The sequence below is a fragment of the Triticum aestivum genome, chromosome 1B (genome assembly GCF_018294505.1).
Source record: "Triticum aestivum cultivar Chinese Spring chromosome 1B, IWGSC CS RefSeq v2.1, whole genome shotgun sequence".
Lineage (NCBI taxonomy): Eukaryota > Viridiplantae > Streptophyta > Magnoliopsida > Poales > Poaceae > Triticum > Triticum aestivum.
The window spans coordinates 536,478,424-536,502,493 of record NC_057795.1 but is presented as its reverse complement, the minus strand read 5'-3'; the positions used below and the strand labels follow the sequence as shown (position 1 = coordinate 536,502,493).

General features: G+C 44.8%; 1 long non-coding RNA gene across 1 annotated transcript; it reads right to left on the bottom strand.

The window, feature by feature from the left end:
- Positions 1-16,356: 16,356 nt before the first annotated feature.
- Positions 16,357-17,544, bottom strand: LOC123094072 (uncharacterized). The gene is made up of 2 exons (XR_006445742.1): positions 17,298-17,544; positions 16,357-17,224 (listed from the first exon to the last, which is right to left on the bottom strand). It is a non-coding gene; the product is annotated as an uncharacterized lncRNA (long non-coding RNA).
- Positions 17,545-24,070: the final 6,526 nt, after the last annotated feature.

Sequence of the window (24,070 nt, the reverse complement as noted above, 5' to 3'; positions counted from 1 at the left end):
AGTCACATGAGCTTCTGTGGTAGCAGGCTCATGGACTATAATCTGTCTTTCTTGATGTTCAGACTCAGGGCGAACCATTGAGATGGGTTCAACCATGAGGGGCTCTGTGGGAGCAGCCCGATTCTTCTTGGTCTTGCGCTTCTTCTTGAGGGGAGCGGCCTCAGAGGCTTCAGTATTCTTCCTCTTTCTGGCTTCAGCCTCTGCAGCCCTTGTCTTCTTTTGTTCTGAAGCGGTTGTTGTGACCTTTGTCTTCGAGCTAGTCATGCTGCTGGGGAAGACAATGCGAGGGGCTTCTTGGCTAGAGGGTGCAGGCTGGTCAGCAGGAAACTTCTTCTTTTTCTTTGCAGCCATCCTGGGGTCAATGCCAGGACGGCCAAGTGACTTTTGCTTCTCAGCCTCATTGTAGGCAAGCACACACTTATCAGCCAAAAGCTTCATACGCTCGCGAGAGCCTTGAGCTTCTTGACGCTTCTTGAGAAAGGCTTCTTTGAGCTCATGCATCATGACCTTGAAGTTTTTGACGTCTTGAACACTCAGACTGGCCACATGCTTCTTAAATTGAGCCTTCTCAAAATCAATCTTGTTCTTGAGCTCAATGATTCGCTGAGCGATAGCCAGCTCAGAAGCAATGGCGCCATTGAAGGCGACGCTGAGGCCAATGGGAAGTTGCAGGTCATCAAAGCTAACATTGGGGGTGTCGAACCATTCATCAATGAAGTTGTGAATAATTGCCACATCAAAGAGAGGCAAGTTGTTGAAGATTTCTGCTTCTTCTTTGCTCTTGATCAATTGCTCAAGGGCGTCATCAGCAAGATCTTCATCACTTGAAAGATCAATGGGATCATCACGCAGAATTGCAGCAGGAGTCAAGGCTCTTTGATCAGATGGTCGAACAAGTTGCTTCTTCTTGTCCGTTCTCTTGGAGACACGAGACAGATCTTCAGATTGCACACTGGCTTCAGGAGGTGCAGTGGCCAGTGGCTTCGCACGAGAAGTCTTTGGTACTGCAGTGATGTTGAAGCCTTTAACTTATTTTGCTTCTGCGGCTTTGGAGGAGAAGCAGGGGCTTCATCAGTATCAGCATCATGATCAGAACGATCAATTTTGGCACCTTGGACCATGATGTAAGTGATGAGGCCGTCAAGGTTGGCGAAGGGGCCAATGACATTTGGTTCTGCATCACGAGAGCCATCAGCACGAGGAGCAGAGGGACCAGGGTAGAAGTCTAATCCCAATGATTTCTTGTTTTCCTTGGCCGAAGCTTTTGCGTGCTGAAAGTTGCGCTTGAAGAGGGCATCATCACAACACCAGAGTAATGAGGTGGGATTGGCACTCTTAGGCTGAGGTCCACGGACCATGCAAGGATAGAAGCCTTGATTAACAGCTTCAGCTCTGTTCTTGGGTTGAAGGCCTCGATAGAGAATATCGCCCCAAGGACTTTTGATAGCATACTTCTCTGCATATTCCTTGGTCATGAATTTGTACTTGAACCATTGTTCAACCCAATAGCGTCGAATCCATTGGATTCACGTCTTCCTCTGATGATAATTCTCTTTTGGATCTATCTTGTAGAGTTCTGCTAAGTCTTCAGGCAGATCTTTGGATGTTCCTTCTCTGCGCTGTCTGCCACCCTTCCTTGTAGATTTTTCTGAAGCCATGAATTTCAAACTAAAAGGCTTCAATACGTTCAAAGGCTTCAGAGACTTTCGCTTGCTAGTCAAGCAGGAACTGGCTTCAGGAGAATTTATATGATGCTGTAAGTATTCTACAAACGAATGCAGACTATGAGAACCAAGGGATTCTCCCACGGACATGTACCTGTGACAGCATTAGAGATGCGAGGGAAGGGGAAGAGGTCATATGCATTCTCAGAAGATTTGGAAGATAAATCAGTTTGAAGACATTGACCTCATGATGCGAAGACATTAACTTATATATGTGAGTTGGTTCCAGATTTGTACCAATCCGTGAACAAGTACAAGTGAGGAATCAACCTAGATAGGAAATCTAAGTGAATCGACTAAGCAGTATGAGATGCAGACAGAATAGATCTAGCTTTGAATAGACGGAAACTACTTTCGGTAAACAGGATGAATCTTGAAGATCAAAAAGGTGGTAAAAATAGAGTTATAATTACCGCACGACGAACTTCTAGATGGGAAGAGTGGGAGACCGAGCAGTTCAGCCCACCGTGCCCTAACTTGGCGACGGAGGACACCTACGGTGATGGCGGAGAGAACGATGTCCGCGGCCGGCGTGAGGACGGCGTCGGAGAAGTTGCGGCAGCTAAGTGCTTCGTCGCCGGTGTCGTCGTGAGCTAGCGGTGGCGCTAGGGTTTTGACGTAGGTGGAGAGGTGGAAGAAGAATTTCTTTACCGCAGGGGACAGGTATTTATAAGTAGGTGAGAGACCCAGCGCAACTACGCAGGTGCCCCTGGCGGTTCACATCTGTGAGGCACGTGGCAAGCATGCAACATACTCAGAGTAGTCCCACGTTCCCACGCCCGCCAGGCATGTCGGAGAGTTGTTCCGGCTTCTCCGGATTTCAACAGTAAAGATAAGCCATTTAAAACAGATTTAATGTTTGTCTCTTTGCCTTCTGCTGACTAGGACGCAGAGAAGACATTCGATAGTTTCAATAGAATGCATATGATTTGGACAGATAAATTTGAGATATGAAGCATAGAGAGGTTAGGGTCCGATCACATTCACTTAGTTCAAAAGATTCAGTCTTGAAGATATAGCTATAAGTGAACGCTGTAGAGGACAGAACACTAGTGTATATATATATTAGAATGCAATCAAATCATCATAGTGCAGAAAGTCATGAAGACAAATTGAAACTGAAGACAAACCAAATGCGAAGTCATTGCAATATAACGCCTTGAGTGAAACACTTCAAACAAGAAAAGTTGGTGGTGGCGTTTCCCACCGTATAGGAAGTATTAGACCCAGACACGGCGCACAATTATCGTGGCGCTCCGAAGTCAAATTCCATGTTAATGTATTCACACTTAGAGTGTAAATCTTCATTGATTGAAGACATACATTACTTTGTGTGTTGCACATCTAAGTCATCAACATGCATAAGTGTTAGGATGTGTGCCTGATCACAGGACATTCGAGGATTCCAAGATATTTAGCTCACACCGTAACTTGCAAAACCTTTTCTCATCCAAGGGCTTTGTGAAGATATCTGCCAGTTGCTCTTCAGTGTTGACGTGCATGATATCTATATCTTTCTTCATAACATGATTTCTGAGGAAGTGATGACGAATTTCAATGTGCTTTGTCTTCGAGTGTTGGACTGGATTGTTGGCTATTTTGATGGCACTTTCGTTGTCGCGGAAGAGTGGTACTTGTTTCAGATTGATGCCATAATCCTTGAGAGTTTGCTTCATCCATAGAAGCTGAGCACAACAAGATCCAGCAGCAATGTATTCAGATTCAGCAGTTGAGAGTGATACACAGTTCTGTTTCTTCGAAGACCAACAGACAAGTGATCGACCAAGAAAATGACATGTGCCAGATGTAGACTTGCGATCCACCTTGTCACCGGCATAATCAGCATCCGAGAATCCAACCAAATCGAATCTTGAGCCCTTGGGATACCATAATCCGAGTGTTGGGGTGTAAGCCAAATATCGAAGAATTCGCTTCACAGCTAAGTCATGTGATTCCTTTGGTGCCGCTTGGAATCGAGCACACATGCAAACACTAAGCATAATATCTGGCCTAGATGCACATAAATAAAGCAAAGAACCAATCATGGAGCGATATACCTTTTGATTGAACTCTTTACCATTGTCGTCGGAACCAAGATGGTGTTTGGCTGGCATTGGCATCGTGTAGCCTTTGCAGTCTTCCATTCCAAACTTCTTCAGATAGTCTTTGAGGTATTTCCCTTGAGATATAGAGATGCCATTCCTCTGCTGACGAATTTGAAGACCAAGGAAGAACTTCAGCTCACCCATCATGGACATTTGATATTGCTCTTGCATCATGTACCCAAACTCATCACTATACTTCTGGTTGGTGCAGCCGAAGATTATGTCATCCACATATATTTGGCACACAAACAGTTCACCATCATATGTCTTCGTGAAGAGAGTGGGATCGAGGGATCCAGGTTTGAAACCTTTGCTTTTCAGGAAGTCTTTGATTGTATCATACCAGGCGCGAGGAGCTTGTTTGAGGCCATACAGTGCTTTGTTTAGCTTGTACACCATATCAGGATGTTTTGGATCTTCAAAGCCAGGTGGTTGTGCGACATATACTTCTTCTTCAATCTTGCCATTGAGAAATGCACTTTTCACATCTATTTGATGTAGCAAGATATTGTGATGATTTGCGTAGGCTAGCAGTATTCGAATAGCTTCAAGCCTAGCAACATGAGCAAATGTTTCATCGAAGTCAATTCCTTCAACTTGAGTGTAACCTTGAGCCACAAGACGAGCTTTGTTTCTGACGACTTGACCGTGCTCATCTTGCTTGTTTCGATATATCCATTTTGTTCCAATAATGTTATGCTTGCGAGGGTCAGGTCGCTTGACAAGTTCCCAAACATTATTCAGCTTGAACTGTTGAAGTTCTTCTTGCATGGCTTGAATCCATTTAGGTTCCATAAAGGCTTCAGCAACTTTCTTGGGTTCTGATATTGACACAAATGAAAAGTGCCCACAGAAGTTTGCTAGCTGTGTTGCTCTTGATCGAGTGAGCGGACCAGGTGCATTGATGCTGTCAATAATCTTCTCTATTTGAACTTCATTTGCAACACGAGGATGAACAGGACGAAGATTTTGCTCTGGCTGATCATTATCATCATTGGGAGAATTGTCTTCGGTTTGAGCATTGTCTTCAGGTTGATTTGGTGCAGAGATGATAAGTTCCTCTTCAGGCTGTGCTTCAGAGGGCATGATTTCACCAGTTCCCATCAGCTTGATAGACTCGTTTGAAGGATCTTCATCTAGGGTACTTGGCAGAAACTCTCTCTGTGAACCATTGGTTTCATCAAATTTCACATCCACAGTTTCAACGATTTTGTAGAGAAAAAGGTTGAAGACTCTGTAGGAGTGTGAATCCTTTCCATAACCAAGCATGAAGCCTTCGTGAGCCTTAGGTGCAAATTTTGACTTATGATGGGGATCCTTGATCCAGCATCTAGTTCCAAATACTCTGAAGTAACTGACGTTTGGCTTCTTACCAGTGAGCAGCTCATATGATGTTTTGTTGAGAAGCTTATGGATGTACACACGGTTGATGATGTGACATGCAATATCAATAGCTTCGGGCCAGAACTTCCTTGGTGTCTTGTATTCATCGAGCATTGTTCGAGCCATCTCAATGAGGGTTCTGTTTTTGCGCTCAACGATGCCATTTTGCTGAGGTGTGTATGGAGCAGAGAACTCATGAGTGATTCCCATTGTATCCAGATACAGATCAAGTCCAGTGTTCTTGAATTCAGTGCCATTGTCACTTCTGATGTGGTTGATCTTCACACCATAGTTGTTCATTGCTCGATTTGCAAAGCACCTGAAGACATCTTGCACTTCAGTCTTGTACAGAATTATATGAACCCATGTGTATCTTGAGTAGTCATCAACAATGACGAAGCCATAGAGACAGGCAGTTGTTGTGAGGGTGGAGTAGTGAGTAGGTCCAAATAAGTCCATGTGTAACAGCTCGAAGGGTTGAGATGTTGTCATGATTGTCTTCGAGGGGTGCTTTGCCCTTGTCATCTTTCCAGCTTCACAGGCACCACACAGATGATCCTTCTTGAACTTGACATCTTCGATGCCAATGACATGCTTCTTGTTGACGAGCGAGTGTAAGTTCCTCATGCCAGCATGTCCTAGCCTTCGATGCCAGAGCCAGCATTCTGAAGCTTTTGTGAGAAGACATACGGCAAGTTGTGGACCTGCTGAGAAATCTACCATGTATAGATCATCTTTTCGATACCCTTCAAAGACTAGAGATTTGTCAGATTCCATTAGTACAAGGCAACGATATTTGCCAAATATCACAATCATGTTCAAGTCACAAAGCATTGAGACAGACATTAAGTTGAAACCAAGGGATTCAACAAGCATCACTTTATCCATGTGCTGATCCTTTGAGATTGCAACTCTACCTAGACCCAATACTTTACTTTTACTAGTGTCAACAAATGTGATTTGACTCTTGTCGGATGGACGTGAGGTTGAGTCCATGAGAAGACTTCGATCACCAGTCATATGATTTGTGCATCCACTGTCCATAATCCATTCTGAAGCTTTTGGTGATGTACCCTACAGTGCAGTTAGGAGGATAGGCTTCACAAGTATGTTGTGAAGCATAAGCATTTGACACATATAGGGACAGTCACATTTTATATCAAGGTTAGGACATAGTTTGACAGATAGGAAATTCAAATGTGAAGCATATAGAATGATATTTTAACGTGCGTCCAAGTGAGTTTAGCTCCCCAGCAATAATATCGGACGCCATTGATTGCTGGCTGGAGACCACATTCTGCAAAAGAGAGTTAATTTTTCTTCACCACCCACATTTTCAGGGGTGGCTTAGAAGCAATGAGCCTAAGTGCTGCATCTGAGAATTTCGGCTTTGAAGCCCTAGCAAATAGCCTTGCAGGAGGTGAATGATACTCATGTGAATAGGCAGAAAAGTTCTTAGTTCTATGAACATAGCGGTTTGAAGACACACGCTCGTATTCATGAGTCTGAGTATGATTTCCCTGCAAAACATTGGCGTTAGGGTGACTCAAGTGAGTCATGTGTTCGTAAGTAGCAGTTGGACCATATGATGCCTTTGGTCTGGGGTTTGTCTTCTTCACTGGTGGTGTTATGATGACATTCACAGGAAGATTCTCAAGGCAGCTTTTGGGAACCCAGATCTTCTTCATAGGAGGTCCATTCCTGTAGTTAGTACCAATATACCTGGCAAACACTTCACCATTCTGATTTTTGAACAGCTTATAGTTTGCATCAAAGGATTCATCAATGATAATAGGATTAGCACAGGTAAATCTAGATAAGGTGGATGGATCCATTGAAGGTTCCTTTGCAGCAACCCATGTGGTTTTGGGATACTGCTCAGGCTTCCAGTAGGAACCATCATCATTCATTTTCCTCTCGAACCCAACACCCTCTTTCCTAGGGTTTTGGTTCAGAATCTGCTTTTTGAGGACATCGCAGAGTGTCTGATATCCCTTCAAACTTTTGTACATCCCTGTTTCAAGCAATGTCTTCAACCTAGCATTTTCATCAGCAATACTAGTGGTATCCTCCGCAGAGGGGTTAGTAACCACTTCAGTAGGTGAAGACAATGAAACAGTAGCAGTAGTGGAACATTCAGCAACAGATGTGGCGCTATCACGCTCAATGCATTTTAAACATGGTGATTCAAATACATCCTGAGCGGAACTGATCTGTTGAGCAAGTAATGAATCTCGCTCCTTCTGAAGATCTTCATAATCCACTCTTATCTTTTCGAGGTCTAGCTTTCTTTGAAGACATTCAGAAGAAAGCTTCTCATGATCAGACAAGAGAGCATTATGTTGATCTTGAAGGGCGTCAAACTTAGCATGAAGTCTTTGAAGACTATCAGCCAAAGCTTTTGACTGATCCATTTCTTCACCCAACATATCATCGCTCTTACTAAGCATGTCTTGAACTTTTTCCAAGATTCTTTGTTGTTTAGTGGCAAGGGAAGCAAGCTTGACATAGCTGGGGCCAAATTCATCACCTGATTCATCATCGCTAGATTCTGAGAGATAGCATTCAGTTACCTTATCACCCCTTGCCATGTGGCACGATGAGGACGATGACTCAGGTGCAAAGGTCATCTCCTTAAGAGATTCCTTGTAGTCCTCAAACCAAGGATCTTGACGAGTGCGATGACCTTCATATACCGCAGAAAGCCGGTCCCAGATTAGCTTCGCGTGGTTGAGGTGCATAACATTCTTGAACTGATTTCTGGACAGATGAGAGCAAATGACATCCTTTGCTGTAAGATTCAGTAGAGTGTACTTGCGAATGTCATCAGCCTCTGCCATCTTGCATAGTTCAGTGAGTCCAATCTCAGTGACGGTCCACAGTTTGCTATCCATGGACATGAGTCGCTTCTTCATCATCGCCTTCCATCGGGGATACTCATGACCGTCAAAGGTGGGACAACATATGTTCCTCAATCCTGCAGTCGACATAGCTGAAACTCCAGGTGGTTAAACCGAATCACACAGAACAAGGGAGTACCTTGCTCTGATACCAATTGAAAGTGCTAGTATCGACTAGAGGGGGGTGAATAGGCGGTTTTTATGAAAGTCTTCAGAACTTGGAAGTTTCGGAGACAAACAACAGAAACAACCTAATTGATATACAGCGGAAGATAAATAACCCTAAACAAGCCATAGTCAAGTATGTAATGATGTGAAAGCACATGACTGATAGCAGTTAGGTAGTAAGGATCAAGATGGAAGATAGTGTGAAGCCAATCAACAATAGTAGTCAAGCAATGAAGTCAAACAGATATACAGATAAGCAGTGACTTCATGAAGACAAACTTAAGTAAGGTTGGAAGGGATAGAACCAGGTGCTTACTGAAGACACAGGATTTGTTGGACCAGTTCCAGTTGCTGTGACAACTGTACGTCTGGTTAGGGAGGCTGAGATTTAACTCGGAAGACCGTCTCTTCACCTTATTCCCCTTGAGCTAAGGACACCCAGTCCTCGCCCAATCACTCTGGTAAGTCTTCAAGGAAGACTTCCAAACCTTCACAGACTTCGTTCACCGACAATCCACAATGACTCTTGGATGCTCAGAACGCGACGCCTAACTGGCTGGAGGATACACAGTCCTCAATTGTAATAAGTCTTCAGGTCACACAGACAGAAAGACTTCAGTGATGCCTAACACTCTTTGGCTCTGGGTGTTTTGGGCTTTGTCCTCGCAAGGATTTCTCTCTCTCAAATGCTTCGAGGTGGGTTGCTCTCAAACGACAAAAGCCGTGCACAAACTCTGAGTAGCCACCAATTTATGGTGTAGGGGATGGGCTATTTATAGCCACTAGGCAACCCGACCTGATTTGTCCAAAATGACCCTGGGTCACTAAGGAACTGACACGTGTTCCAACGGTCAGATTTCAAACACACGCGACAACTTTACTTAGGCTACAAGCAAAGCTGACTCATCCAGCTCTGGATAAGATTTGCTCTCATTGTCTTCGCTCGAAGACATAGGATTTGGGTTGAGCATCACTTCAGTCACTCTGACTTAGTTCACTTGGACCCCACTTAACAGTACGGTGGTTCCTATGACTCAACAAAGAAGAAAGGAAACGATGAAACCACACAGTCTTCGCGCTCCATTGTCTTCACGTAATGTCTTCTCATGTCATAGTCTTCAATATGAATATCTTCTCTTACCACCATTGTCTTCAATGTCTTCATACATTTTTAGGAGTCATCTCCGGTAGGTAAACCGAATCAATGAGGGACACTACCTGCGTTATCCTGCAATTCTCACAAACGCATTAGTCCCTCAACCAACTTTGTCGTCAATACTCGAAAACCAACTAGGGGTGGCACTAGATGCACTTACAACCACAGCGGCAACACGAGACTCGAGTCGGAGCACGTTCATGGCGGCTTCATCCTTCATAGGAGAGTTGATGGGATCCAAGCCAGTCTCCACTCGACTAGTCTCCTCTTCAAAGTTTTGGCAGAATTCTACGGATACGATCCAAGGATAAGCCAACATTTCTACAATAAGTCAGTGTTACTAGTCGGATATAAGGGGTTACCTTCGAGCATCAGGAACAACTTCTTGGCGAGCCCCCCCCCCCCCCAGATAAATCTCTAAGTCGTTCTTCTTTCCAGCCAGGTCACTAGCCTTATCACTCAAGGCCAACTTGTCACTCTTTAGTCGACTGGCATACTTGTTGGCCGTGTCGAGAGCAGCTTTCAGATTGGTATTCTCCTCTTCAAGTTTGCTGATGGAAGCCAACTTTTCCTCTACGAGTTTGATCTTTTCCGAAGCTGCTTTCTGCGCCTCAGCGAGTTCAAGATCCTTCTTCTTCAGAGAATCCCTCAGTTTGTATGCAAAATAACAGTGAGATCAAGCTCAGGAGCGATCAAGGAACAAAGGCACTCGTCGAGGTTCTCACCAACATACCTTTTGCCTCCTCCTTCGCCTTCGTGAAGTTCTCCTGGACAAGCTTCAGATCAAGTTCAAGCTGGATATGCTTGTTCTCCAATTCAGTATAACGAGCTGCAAGCTCGCAAGATTTCTGCGAAGGATCAATCGACAAACATCAAAAATAGGTCACTTCCGAGTGACTAAGAGAAAAATCATAGTATTTCTAAGACTACAGCCGAATCTAAACATTCAACTGTAGTCTCGGGGACTACACCCAGTGGGTGCACTCAGCGTGCCCCCACTAGTTCTATCAGCTAGAGTCGATCAGTCGAGCAAAAAAAGCAGAAAGGCTAACCACCAACAGTTAGTCACAGTTCCAAAAAAAGTGTTCTTCAGACCGTAGTCGACTGCCAGCAGTCGACCACAGTCTCGGGGACTAAACCTAGTGGGTGCACTCAGCGTGCCCCCACCGGTTTATGATTCCAATCGACCAGATCGAGTAAAACAAGCAACGAGAAAAAGTTCAAGGCATTAAGACTATGGTCGACTGCCAGCAGTCCACCATAGCCTTGGGGACTACACCCAGTGGTTGCACTTAGCGTGCCCCCACCAATCCAGATATTCAACCGACACACCCAGTGGGTGTACGACATATACTAAGATTTTCAGAAAGAAAAGTTTTCAGGTATCATATCCTAACATAACAGGCGGTGATCGACCAACCTGAACATTGCTCTGAAGGGCTGAACTGGCGTCATAAGCCGCTTGACTGGCGTCTCGGATTGCCTTCACTTGCTCCATCATAACACCTGCCTGGCGTATGGCTTCTTTAGCAGCGCTTGCTTGGTCTTCTGGGACGTGGTGGGTAGAGAAAAGTGAAGGCTGATCAGCACTCGACGATGAAGGGTGAGCACTCGTCAGCGGCACTGCAAAGGATACGGTAGGCCGAGTGACGTTGTCCCCCTCCGCAACCAACGTCTCAGGTGCTGATACGACCTGAGTTGTCTTGTCAGCAGACGCTCTCCTATTCCTCCTCTGCCTCAGTGGTTCCTCGTCATCATCATCAAGAAGATCAATGACGATATTAGGTGGAGCTGCAGAAAAGATTCGAAGTTAAAAATGAAGATCCTGTTAACTGAAAACGAAACTACAAAGGTCATACCAGGGTTGGAAGTGACAGCATCCTCCATCTCTTGATCTTCAGGTTTGGTCGAGGTCTCAGAAGTCGCAGCACTGTAGTTCCAGAAATCAGCCGGTCAGCGAACAAATCGACCAAGAGTAAATTCATGAGAAACAAGAAGACACAAGTTACGTCATTACCCAGAAATAGTGGGAATCACCATCTTCATCTTCGGCAAGGCCTTCGTCGGCTTTGACGGCGCCACTCGAGATTGCTTCGGCGCTTTCTCAGTCGGCGCCGGAGAGGTCGTCCGAGGACGCTTGGTCGACTACACAAAAGGCGCGGTCCCCTTGCCGCGCTCGACTGCAGACTCATGGGCAAGCTTGGATCTTCTTTCAGAAAGGGGAGGCGCGACTTCCTCCTCCTCTTCCTCATCGGAATCACCATCTTCATCACCCTCATCGCCATCCGATTCCCACTCCTCTTGACTTTCACCTCCACTTCCTTCCTCCTCCTCGGTCTGTGCTTGCGCCCCGTTGGGCATCGAATACAAATCAGTGGTAGCCTGAAAGACGACAAACAAGACAAAAGTCAATCGACTGATCTGCAGCAAAACAGAATGGACGAGGCATGATTACAGTCGGAGACAAGTGGTCATACCTCATCTGCTTCCTAAGACTGGTCGAGTGGCGGGATCCTCCTAGCCCCACGAGGGTTATCTTTGTTCCCTGTGATGGCAGTCATCCACCTCTCCAGTGTGGCGTCGTCGACCTCCTCTGGGTGGACCCGAGTGGTGTCTTCGGTACCAAATACAACCACATCGGGTGACCTCGGTACTGAAGTGGCTGAATGCACCGTCGAAGGAAAACCTCCAGGAGATCCATGCTAGTGACCCCGTCGCGAATGAGCTGGACTACGCGCTCCATCAACATTTTTACCTGAGCCTTCTCCTCCGGAAGCACTTTCAGAGAAGACGGTTTGTTCGCTCGACTCATGGAGAAGGGAGGGAGCCCAGTCGACTGGTCTTGGCAGTAGAACCAAGTCGACTGCCACCCTCTAACTGACTCGGGAAGGGTCATAGCTGGAAAAGCGCTCTTACTCCTCATCTGGACCCCAAGACCCCCACACATCTGGATTACTTGGGTCCTCTCATCATTCGGATTAACCTTTTTCACCGTCTGAGAGCGACAGGTGAATATGTGTTTGAAAAGGCCCCAGTGCGGCCGACAACCCAAAAAGTTTTCGCACAAAGACAAGAAAGCGGCGAGATAAGCAATGGAATTGGGTGTGAAGTGGTGGAGTTGTGCCCCGAAGAAGTTCAGAAACCCCCGAAAGAAAAGATGCGGTGGCAGAGAAAACCCACGGTCGACATGGGTGGCTAAAAGGACACACTAACCCTCCTGAGGCTGAGGCTGCCACTCCGTCCCCGGAAGCCTAGCCGCCCCGTGCTCGATCAACCCTTCGTTGGCCAGATCGTCGAGATCCTTCTGGGTGATGGTCGAGCGGATCCAATCCCCTTGGATCCAACCTTGTGGCAGGCGGGACCGCGACGAGGATCCAGCCCGACTGGTCGCTCTCCCCTTCGCCTTCGCCATCGCCTTCTTCGCCCACTCCAAAGCCGCCGTCTTCTCCTTCACCATTGTTGCCGGCGAAGCAGGCATAGAGCAGCAGCACGGAGCAGGTGGCGAGCGAAGCCGATGAATCTGAAGACGGAGGAGGGGAAAATGGGGGCGCACTGTTCAAAAACCCTCGTCCGGTGCCTTATATGGAGTCGCTCCCGAGTGGCTGACTGGTAGGCCCGGGCAATCCTGTCAAATCCCGAAATAGTCGCGCGAGCGATACGTGGCGAAAAAGGCGGCACGGAAATTGAGGTGTCTCTGCCTTATCCCGTCTGAGTACCGCGGTCTTCTCCGCTTCGCGCGCTTCCCAAAATTTGGATCCCACTAAATCCGCTAACAGCAGAGCAACTTGTCAGACGGAAGATCCCCTACGATCCGTCGCTCGGAAATCTCCAAGTTCATAAAGTTCACTCGACGGATATAAAGAATGGATCAAGGCGACTGAAAGAGAAGTTGACACCATCACTAAAAATCCATTGATCCAGAGTAAGACACATTCACAGCACCAGAAAACAGGTCAGAAAGATTATCAACTCCTTCCTCACTCAAACCTTGATCCATTCGGGGGCTAATGAACCTAGGGTCATGTACCTAGGGTAGGGTCATGAACCTGTCCAAGGTACCCTCCCCAAGGACATCTTTAGTAGAAACCGTCTTCCAGTCGACCTAGAGGGATTCCACTCGACGGACTTGAAGAGTCGACCATGAAGACTCACTCGACCACCAGGAGTTCGAGTGCCACTCTGTATCCAAACGGTCTATAATTAAGTAGTCTTTATGGTCATGATGACACTTTATGTAAGGCGTTACCAGTAACGCCAGGCCTTAATGTACTTTAAACCCTCCGCTACGTGGGCTGGCTGGGGTCTTGCATCCTTTATATAAGCCACCCCCTCCACTGGCAGAAGGGTTCGCACCCCTGTAACTCATACACATATAATCCAGTCGACCGCCTCCGGGCTCCGAGACGTAGGGCTGTTACTTCCTCCGAGAAGGGCCTGAACTCATAAATCACTTGCGTATACAACTACTCGATAGCTAGGATCTTGCCTCTCCATACCTACCCCCTATTCTACTGTCAGTCTTAGTACCACGACAGTGCCAACCAATGCAATCCATGAGAACCATAGAAGAGATTGTTCGAGCTCTTGAAGTTCCAGCAACCGGTAGACTTCAACCTGGTATCCATCCAAGATGGCAGCCACCGGTTGTGGGGTGGGTGAAAATAAATACAGATGGAGCTACGGACTCGGAGCATGGCAAAGGTGGTGCAGGTTTTGTCGTACGAGACCACCAGGGGGCGTCCGTGAGTGCGGGGTGTTCACGATACGATGGAGTTTCAGACCCCCTCACGATCGAGCTTCTCGCATGCAGAGATGCGCTTGCAGCAGCGCAGAATTCAGGGCTGCAGTACATGGAGGTGGAGACGGATTGCCAACAAATTCAAAATCTTTGGGAAGCTCCACAGAAGTCAAGTTGTTTCCATCTCATCAGAGAGATGAGGGATATGTGTAATTTCTTTCAGGGATTCAAGCTTCGGTATGCTTGCCGTTGGACTAATTCGGCGGCCCACCGTGTAGCGAGGCATGCTTTAAATCTTTCTGTATGTATGCTTGTGTATGATGTAATCCCTGGGTGGCTGACTGAAACTTTGCAGTCAGACATGCTAGCGCCTGATGAATAAAGAGCCGGAAGGGCGTTTTAGCTCAAAAAAAATTAGTTGATGTGCAATTTTTTCTTTATCCGTGGATGTGCAGTTTTTAATGATGACACCTCACCTCAAACTACCACTATCAAGTGAGTTGTGCAACTTCGTCTGCTACCCCAGCCAACTGCCTAGTAGTCGATGTGCGACTCTTCTCCTCGAGTTGGAAGCGCAATTTTCACTGTTTGCTACCTCGGTCAACTGCCAAGCAATGGATGTGCAACTTCAAAAACTGTCCCGGACAACTACCTAACAGTTGATGTGCATGTGTAACTTTTTCCTGTACCCGTGGATGTGTAGTTTTCATTGCTAGCACCCCTTTCCACCCACCCCAACTAGTGAGATGTGCATCTTGAGGGTCTCACCTGTAGACAACTTTTCTCCACCCTCATGGTCTTTGTGCATTTTTTTCACCATTCAACAAATCCATGTCAGTGAGGTGTGCAACTTTATCTGTTGCCCTGGCCAACTGCCTAGCAGATTCTATGCAACTACTTCTATAGCCCCTGCCAACTAAAACTAGATATACAAAAGTATGGAGGGTAAGGAGTTGCCCGTCGACTAATAAAAAGTTAGCTGAAACAACAAAGTAAGTTGGACATATAACTGGTAGGGGTAGGTGGGGGCATGGTATGACAATAACGAAAAATTATATCATCCACCAACAGGGAAGAGGAGGGTTGCACATCGACTAGTAGGTTGGCCGGATAGTAGACTAGTCTTCCTATCAATAAACATCAATGTTTGTGCAACTAGACTACATTGCCGCGTCAACTGATCATATGTGTAACTAGTCCTGCCAACTAAATATCAATGTGTGTACAACTAGACTACATTGTCGCGCCAACTGAGCATATGTGTTTAACTAGTCATGTCAACTAAACATCAATGTATGTGCAACTAGACTACATTGCCGCGTCAACTGAGCATATGTGTGTAACTAGTCATGCCAACTAAACATCAATGTATGTGCAACTAGACTACATTGTCGCGACAACTAAGCATATGTATGTGCCAATAGTCCTGCCAAGTAAACATCAGTATGTGTGCAACTAGACTACATTGCCGCGCCAACTGAGCATATGTGTGTGCCAATAGTCCTGCCAACTAAACATCAATATATGTGCAACTAGACTAAATTGCCGCGCCAACTGAGCATATGTGTGCAACTAGTCCTGTCAACTGAATATTAATGTGTGTGCAACTAGACTACATTGCTGCGTCAATTGCGCATATGTGTGTGTAACTAGTGTCCTGCGAACTAAACATCTGTGTGTGTCCAACTAGACTAAATTACAAACACCTTCCGAGACTTCATCGTCGTCCCACCCACCGCCTCTGTATCGCCTGCTCCGACGCGACGACCACCTTGGCCTCCATCCACAAGCAACGAGAGGAGCACGACCACGACCGCTACTCAGCAGATCCTCCACCAACATCTTCACCTACAAGATCGAATCCACTTCTTCCGACGACGACGGCGGCCAGCGGCACGAGGACACCTTCCTTGAGAACGGCGGCCGAGTGCGTAGCCGCGGCGCCGGTAGGAGGAGCGCGGCGGCCCTTTCCGGCTGCGGCGGCTGGGAAACACTTGCTTCAACTCCAAGAAAGAGGAGGGAGGAGACTACAACTATTATGGCGGTGCGCACCCATGCATGTGCGACTATGCCGGTGAGAGTGTGCAATTCGGTGGCCACACATGTACAACTATGCCAACGGGAGCGCGACACATCATCTAGCCAACATAGCATCAGCATGTGTGCAATTTTCCAGTGATCGTATCCAACTGAAATAATTATGTGTGCAACTACAACTACTACATATGCCAAACAAATGATATGTGACTTCATGAGTTACACCGTAGCGGACGATGAGCCTCTTAATCAGTTGCTCTGACCAACTATTTAGCTCTTGATGTACAACTCGGTTGTGGATGTGCAACTGAGATCAGACAAGGATGCCAAGCTTAATCAGATGCACGCTATGTGCGATTATGAATGCCTTCTACCAGACCACTCTCGAGATATGATCGGTGTACTACTAGCCAAGCTTGCAATCCGAATCATCATCATTCTCTTTGAGTAGAACTAAGACTTTCCATTTGCATCTGAACTGTACTCTAATACCCCAACCTTGTTTGAATTTCTGAACGAGCTACTGCGCTGCTCTATTTTATTCTTGTTCAGAAGATGCAAAATTATGAGACATTCCTTTGAATTTTGGCTTGAGACATTTTGACCTGGTCGACCGGGAAGGAGGTCGAAAAGGTGGGCGATGGGCCCCATCGCGGTGGTCGAATCATCCCAGCCCGCATCGTACGAGCGGTCGCTGCCCCCCGGCCCCGGCATCTCCCACAATTTCGCCGGAGAGCCCCTCGTTCACGTGCTCTCTTCTGCACACAAAAACCATGCACTTCATCCATCAGAATCTACATAGCTCGCTGCAGCAGATCGATTGAGAAGATGGTGCAGGTCTGGGCCAGTGACATTCCGGCCTGTTGCTGGAGCCGGCTAGGCTGGGCGTCCTCCCGGTGGAGGAGCGACCGGAAGACCCTCACGAGAAGTGCACACATAGCGTCCCTGGGGTAGCAGAGGCGGGGGAGCGGATGGCAGAAGCCGGCGGCATGGCCGTGACCGTCGTCCTACACCTGCAAGAAAGATGGTTGAGTGGAAACTGGTGGGGAGAGAAGAGAAGGAGACGGCGGCCAGGGCGAGCGGTACCTTCGGGAAGGAGAAGAGGAGTGTGCGGAAGAGCTTGGAGGGCGAGGTGGAGGATGGGGAGGAGGCGAACACGAGGTCGACGACGGCAGCGACGGCCTCGGGTGGGACGGCGCGGAGGTAGCTATCGAGGGCGGCGAGCGCTATGGCTCGACGGGACAGATGGGCGGTGAAAGAATAGATAAGAACGGATCGGGCGTCGAGCGGCGTGGACTCGGGAAACCGCCCCGACCAGGTAGCACCTGCCGCACACGCGGGGCCATAGGAGCGAGATCGTGCGGCCACGAGCTGGCCGCTCGACTCCTCTAAATAGTGCATATGCACTTTCTAAGATTCAGGTTTTTTTTAGGATAGCACTCGGTGGTGCTAGCCTGATAGTGCTACTATAAGAGCATCTCCAACGGTCGCACAAAAATTCCGCATTCAATAAACATTATAACGCGCCACTATAATACTTTTGAAGCGTCGGGACCAACTTTGCTTTAGCAGGTGCCAAAAACGCGCGCCCAAAAAACAGACAGTGCAAATTGTGAAGCGCGCGCAATCCGGCGCCCCAAATATGCTGCGCACTATAGAGTTTTTCAGCGCGCGCGCAAAAACTTTTAGCGCTACAGCTTCTGCTGGAGCTGTCCGGCGCCCAAAAAAAACAAACTTTTAACGCGCGGAGCTCTTTTTGGACGCCTGTTGGAGATGCTCTAAGTTTTTTCACTCCTGCTTCGGCACAAACCCCTAAACACGTCAACAAAAAAGATTTCTTCATACTCCTTCGTAATAAAGGGTAGGATGCTTTAAAAAAATACATCGCAACAACTGTACTAACGGTGGGACAACGACACCACGTATCTAGTTCTTCAAATCAACGCTAAAAACGCACGTAACGGCTTTCTTGTTTGTTTGTTTTTGGCAGTTTTCTTCTATTTTTATTACTCTTTCTCTTCCCTTTTTCATTTTTTAAAAAATTCACAAATTTTAATCTAAAATCAAGACTTTTTCTTAAATTATGAACCTTTCAAAGTCGTGAACATTTTCATAAATTTATGAAAAAAAAAATCAAATCCATGAACTTTTTTTTGAATGCGTGATTTTTTAAATGCATGACTGGTTTTCAAATACATGAGATTTTTCAAATTTTATGACCTTTTATCAAAACCCGTCAACCCTTTACAGATTCATGACCTTTTTTCAAATTCTACAAACTTTTTTCAAATCCATGAACTTTATTTCCAAAATCGTAGAACTTTTTTGAGTGAATGTGTTTCAGAAATCTGCTAACTTCTTCAAATCCCCAAGCATTTTTTTCAAAATTGATGAACTTTTTCAAATCCTCGAATGTTTGCGTCATCCCATCAGCTGCCCGACGGGAGCCATGATATCGCCTAGTTGGGCCAAGGCCTAAGCATTTTTTCTTTTCTATTTTCCATTTTACTTTTGTTTTTTGTTAAATTAGTTTTATCCCTTTTGCATTTATTAATGTTTTTGCAACCTGTTCAAAATTTGAAATATTGTTTAGAATATCCAAAAACGATCTTGTTTTAAAATATTGTTTACAATTTTAAATAATATTCTAGAATTAAAAAATGTTCCTATTTTTCGAATTGTTTGTTCACAAATTTAAGAAATGTTTGTGTTTCAAGAAGAGTTGATAAAGTTTTATTTTAAAAAATGTGGTTTGCAATTTGTCTTCAAATTTTTCATCTATTGTTAGGAATTTTTTTAACAATTTTGAAAAAAGTGTTCAGGTTTGTAAAAAATATACAAAATTTGAAATTCCAAAATTGTTTCCAAATTTCAATAAATGGTTAGGACATAAGAAAATATGCATGTTGATTAATAATAACTGAAATTGCAACTAACAGAAGCGTTCAAATTTGAAAAAAAAACTACATGCAAACGGATGCATCCGTCTTGCCTAGTCTGGCACACTCCTCTCAACTTGTGGTTTTTTGGACTATGGATAAATGGCCCCAACTTTTACAAAAACGCGATCATCAGTTGAGAGGAGTGTGCTGGACTATGGATAAATGACCACAACTTTTATTAAATGTTTGACAGAAAAGAGAATTTAAAATCATAACTTAAAACATTTTCCTAAATTTTTTATTTTGCTATTTCAAACATTATTTCAATTTTTTAACTGATTTCAAAATAAATAATAAACTTCAAAAAAGAGAATAAAAAAAAAAGAAAAAACACTTAGGCCTTGGCCAAACTAGGCGATGGTAACGCTCCCGCCGGGCACATGTTGGGAATTTCTAAAGTTTTTTACATTTTTAAATTTGTTCATGTTATAAAAAATGTTTGGAAATTTCATTCAAAGATCATGTTATTTTTTTGTTAAATTTCGAAATGCTCATTTTTCAAAAGAATTGTAATTCCAGAAAATGTTCAGGAATATAATTTTTTGCATATTTCAGAAAATAGAAGTTCAAAAATATTCTTGTTATCAATTTTATTTCAAAAAATTTAAAAATCGGAATTTCAAAAAAGTTCCTGATTTCAACAATTCTTCACAAATCGGAAAAAGTTTGCTTTTTCCAAATATTGGTAGGGGTGTCTGAAAATGTTCTCATGTGTTCAAAAATGTCCGAGTTTAAAAGAAATGTGTTTCCAAAAAAATCTATGTTTTTCTAAAAATGTTTTGTATTTTCAAATTTTGTGTATAGTTTTAAAAAAAGTTTCAGTATTACAATTTTGTTACATTTTTTTAGAAAAATGTTCAGAATCCTAAAAGTGCTTCACTTTTGTGGAAAAATATTTTGAAATTTCGAAAATTGTACAAAAATTAAAAAGTTTGGAGTTTCAGAAATTATTTTCTTTCTCACCAAAAAATATTGGGCATTTCCAAACTGTTCACAATTTTTTCAAGAAATGTTTTGGTTTTTTTCCTAGGAATATTTTTATATATGGATGTCGTTGTGTGTTCTTTGCTGTATGAAATCACAAGTAGTTCATGGGTCGAGTGGCAAGCTGCGTTTGCCAATAGTGTGAGGTCGCGAGTTTGAGTCCTTGTTATCTCATTTTTCGCAGTATTTTCTCTACATAACATAAGATTGATGGATGTGACTTAGTGGGTCGGACCAGGGGCGCGAGAACTGACATAGAGAGCCTCTTACGGTCTATACATACAAAAGTGTGTAGGATCTGCCAAAGGTCCATATTACCCTTTATTATATGTTTAGTGAGTGGGGTTGTACCGAAGCGGGACTCAAGTTTTTTTGATAGTACTGCTAGCTATATAAAGAGATATTTTGTGGTTTGGGAAATTAAGGACTAGCTAATAGACCTCTCAAACTTTAGATTCTTTACAATTATAACATCACATTCCTCAAAATCTACACCTTAACTAATTTTTGCCTCAAGAAGGACACAACCCGCTCACCCCTAATGGCCTCGAGACACGCAACCTCACCTCATCTCCAAAATCCGATCGCATCCCCCCACCCTTTCCCACACCTTCTTCGTTGACGCCACTAGAATCAGCTTGTTTTTGTCATCGCCGTTCCAAAGCTTCAAGCCATCGCTGGGTATGACCGAAGCTATGCCTGTGTCGGGGAGGGTGAATGTCCTACCCGTAGACTATGTGACTATCCATATTGGGTAAAAACTTCTATTGCCCCATGTTCTAATCATGTACACACCATTGTTGTGACGCCCAATATGCGATCCTATCCAAAAGGACTCGAAGGTCCCACCAAGTATAGACCCGCATATTGGAACGCTTTTGCAAGGTGGATATCATTACATCAACATTACATAATAGATGGGGATACATACATAAGGCATACAATGCCACACGAATACAACATCATCATACATACGAACAACATCCGACTACGGATGAAACATAAACAGAAACTCAAACGACATCCACCCTGCTAGCCCAGGCTGCCGACCTGGAACATATCCCCTGATTGAAGAAGCAGAAGAAGAACTCAACGCAAGCAAGCATCGGTCTCGCGTCTTGAACATCGCATAAACCTGTACCTGCAACTGTTGTTGTAGTAATCTGTGAGCCACGAGGACTCAGCAATCCCATTACCATGGGTATCAAGACTAGCAAAGCTTAAAGGGAAAGGAAGGGGTAAAGTGGTGAGGTTGCAGCAGTGACTAAGCAGATATGGTGGCTAATCAATGCAAATAAGAGCGAGAAGAGAGCAAGCGGAACGGTCGTCAACTAGTAATGATCAAGAGGTGATCCTGAACACCTACTTACGTCAAACATAACCCAGAAACCGTGTTCACTTCCCGGACTCCGCCGAGAAGAGACCATCATGGCTACACACGCGTTTGATGCGTTTTAATTCGGATCTGGTGTCAAGTTATCTACAACCGGACATTAACAAATTCCCATCTGCCTATAACCGCAGGCACGACTTTCGAAAGATTATACCCTACAGGGGTGTCCCAACTTAGCCCATGATAAGCTCTCGCGATCAACGAAGGATAAACCTTCTCCCAGGAAGACCCGATCAGACTCGGAATCCCGGTTTACAAGACATTTCGACAATGGTAAAACAAGACCAGCAAAGCCGCCCGATGCGCCGACAATCCCGATAGGAGCTGCACATATCTCGTTCTCAGGGCAACACCGGATAGGTCAGCCTACGAGTAAAACCAACCCTCGAGTTGCCCCGAGGTGGCCCCGCAGTCTGCCCGGTTCGGACCAACACTTAGACAAGCACTTGGCCGGGGGGGGGGGGCTAAAATAAAGATGACCCTCGGGTTGGCCGACCCAAGGGAAAGGGATAGGTGGTGGTAAGGCAAATGGTAAAACCAAGGTTGGGCCTTGCTGGAGGAGTTTTATTCAAAGCAAACTATCAAGGGGGTCCCATAAATCACCCGACCGCGTAAGGAACGCAAAATCTGGGAACATAACACCGGTATGAAGGAAACTAGGGCGGCAAGAGTGGAACAAAACACCAGGCAAAAGGCCGAACCTTCCACCCTTTACCAAATATATAGATGCATTAATAATATAAGAGATATTGTGATATCCGAACCAAAATCCTGTCCACCATGGAGAAATCTTCAACTTCACCTGCAACTAGCAACGCTATAAGAGGGGCTGAGCAAAGCGGTAACATAGCCAAACAGTGGTTTGCAAAGGAAAGGTGTCAAAGGTTAGAGGTTCATGGCAATATAGGATGGCTTGAGGAGCAAAAGATAGGTAACGCAGCAAAGCGATAGAACGAAGCAACTAGCATAGCAATGATAGTAGTGAGATCCAGGGTAGCGGTCATCTTGCCTGAAATCCCGCAAGGAAGAAGAACGAGTCCATGAAGAAGACGAACGGATGAAGCCGAACCAAGCGTAGACGAACGAATCCTCACGATCGCAACGAAACAGGAACTAACAAGAAGAAACACACAACATGGTAAACACATCACACATGAACAGGGCATGATGCACAACAAAGTATGATGCATGGCAAAGCTACATGAAGCTACTCATGGCAAGAGATGATGCAAACAAGAGCAACACATCAAGGCAAGTTTAAATGAGGCCGGGAACAACATATAACAATTCCGGTAAGTCCTCATATGCAAATTTCAAAGTTGGTCCAGATCTGAATAAACCTTATGTTCAAGTTGTTAAACAGCAAGTTAAGATGCACCAAGATGATCTACACGAGATTCTAGTCAAGTTACATATAAAGTTCATTTAGTTCGGAGCTACGGCCTAGAAGATATGAGCAAAACAAGTTAAACATGGCATTAATGCAAAATGCATACAAACATCAAGCAAACACCTCAAAACAAGGATGCAACATGATAATATGAAACTACATGCAAAAACAAGCAAGTTTCATATAGAGCACACTCAAAACGGAGCAACGGTTCAACACACACACACACTATACAATTCATAGCAACCATCTGTCCAAAACAGCAAGTAGGCATATTGCAAGCACCAAAACAACATGCTACAGGACGTCAACATAAAAACAAAAGACATGGTCATGATGTACAGGTAAAGCATAACAAAACATGAACACTGAGCTATCTCCAGAAATCACTAGAACATGCTCAAACACACATGGTAAGATTGCAAATAATAACAGTTTCAGACTTATCAGGAAATAACATCAGGTTGCAATGTTCAGAGCTATCAAACAACATGTTAAATGAAATTATCATGGCAAATAAAGGCATGGCATGAATCTACTAATTGCATAGAACAAAAGTCCCTTACTGACCATGAGCCAAAAAGGATCAGAAAATATGATGGCACCCATGTAAACATGGCAAGTTATATGACAGATTCATACATGGCAGGAACAATAATAAGTAGACATGTTGGTGAGCTTGAACCACTAACCACAGAGCAATACATGGCATGGCAGGGCAACCAACAGTAATAAGGCATGTTTATGAAGCTAAGCATGGCAAGATCGAGGTCATAGGGTGCATGGATAACTAACAAAACACATGGTAAAACTGAACTTAATGTTAACAGGCTGACAGCAACATTATTTAGCAACTTTGGAGCATGATTACAACAATCTACAACAAGATATAAATGCAACCAGGGGCATGGATGGATAGAGCATGACATGTAGAACAAAACACTCTTAGTGAACATCTCCAGATTACGCATAGAATGACTTGTAGCAGCAGGTTTACATAGCATCGCCAAATAACAGATTCAGCCTAGCAAAACAGCAACAGAAAGTACCCTACTTAACAAGCTCGATTCACTCACCACAAGTCATTTCATGACAAGATAAGCATAGCATCAGCAAGAAGGTAACCAACCAGGGCAAGAACAAGTCCATA